Here is a 1,704-nt window from a genome sequence, read left to right as displayed (position 1 = left end):
TTCTCTTTGTTAGGTTATTCTAGCTAATTCATTATGCAAAAGGTACAAGGGGTAATCTTTGCTGTATAGTGCTTTTAGTTTTTTCTTTCATCTTTCCCTTGCGGTACTTTCTCTATAGCGCCAAGTTAAATTTCTATCTCCTATACTTTTATGGGGCAACTAAATGTTTTATTTTACTTTCTGATGTTAATTGCGTTTGTAGATGATTGGGCTAGCTTTGGCTCAAGATGGTCAGTTTAATATGAAATCTTCTGGGTGTAAGCCAGATGCTTTGTTTAAGCTACATCTTGTCATCCAAGCACACTTTCCAGTATGCTTACCTTGTTACGACTTGTCTCCTCTTGTGGATGTAATGGTTTGAATAGGTTTCTTCAGGGTTTGACCACTTGAGGAGGGTGACGGGCGGTGTGTGCGTGCTTCATGGCCCAATTCAATTGAGCTCTCTATTCTCAAATTTACTACTAAATCCTCCTTGAATTCTTAATTTCATAAGGATTTTCGTGGATGTTCTAGTTGTAGAAAATGTAGCCCATTGCTTCCCATCTCATGGGCTACACCTTGACCTAACTTTTTTGTGTCAAGATACTTGTGCTTACTTTTCTTCCTTTTTAGGGTTTGCTGAAGATGGCGGTATATAGGCTGAATTAGCAAGAGATGGTGAGGTTTATCGGGGTTTATCGATTATAGAACAGGCTCCTCTAGAGGGATATAAAGCACCGCCAAGTCCTTTGAGTTTTAAGCTGTTGCTAGTAGTTCTCTGGCGGATAGTTTTGTTTGAGCTAACTATCTAGGTTTAGGGCTAAGCATAGTGGGGTATCTAATCCCAGTTTGGATCTTAGCTATCGTGTGGTCGGAAATATTAAAGTTACTTTCGTGCTGTATTTTTATGTTAACTGCAGCTTTTTACAGCCTAGTTAAGGTTTAACTTTAGTATGCTTCTCTTCTGTAACACGCTTTACGCCGTAGGTCCATTGGTTTGGGTTAATCGTATGACCGCGGTGGCTGGCACGAAATTTACCAACCCTAATTTAATATAACTTAGTCGAACTTTCATTCATAGCTTAATTTTTATCACTGCTGTATCCCGTGGGGGTGTGGCTGAGCAAGGTGTTATGAGCTACAATGGTTGTGTGCTTGATACCAGCTCCTTTGAATCACTGGGTGACTTAGAGGGCATTTTCACCGGGATGCGGAGGCTTGCATGTGTAATTTTATTAATAACTAATGGAAAGGCTAGGACCAAACCTCTATGTTTATGGAGTCTGGCGACTCATCCAGGCATTTTCAGTGCCTTGCTTTGTGTTTTTAAGCTACATGAACCAAGATATAGGATTGTTGGGTGTGTAAATATTGTTCAATAGGGACGAGTTAGAGATCGGGTTGGCGTATCTATAGATACTGCGAACAAAGTTATGATTTAGTATTAATAATTGGTAATAATGGGGTTGGTAAAGTTTGTAAACGTTAACTCTTAAGCTCTATGCTTAGATACGGTTTAGTCTTGTTTTTGGGGTTTGGCAAGACAGAAATAAACACGTATTGTAACAAATAGGGTTAACGGGGGGTAAGGGGGGTTTGTTTAAGCTAATTATTTACTAAAATCAAAAAAGTTTGCATGTGTATACGTGTATACGTGTATACGTGTATACGTGTATACGTGTATACGTGTGTACGTGTGTACGTGTGTACGTGTGTACGTGTGTA

General features: G+C 39.4%; 1 pseudogene; it reads right to left on the bottom strand.

Annotated features, from left to right (window-relative positions):
• Nucleotides 1–287: 287 nt before the first annotated feature.
• On the bottom strand, nt 288–1,250 carry LOC144615619 (18S ribosomal RNA; annotated as a pseudogene).
• Nucleotides 1,251–1,704: the final 454 nt, after the last annotated feature.

The sequence above is a fragment of the Panthera onca genome, unplaced genomic scaffold (genome assembly GCF_046562875.1).
Source record: "Panthera onca isolate mPanOnc1 unplaced genomic scaffold, mPanOnc1 haplotype 2 h2.h2tg000235l_path, whole genome shotgun sequence".
NCBI lineage: Eukaryota > Metazoa > Chordata > Mammalia > Carnivora > Felidae > Panthera > Panthera onca.
Note: the sequence above shows the minus strand (reverse complement) of the source record. Positions and strands in the feature narration are given on the sequence as shown.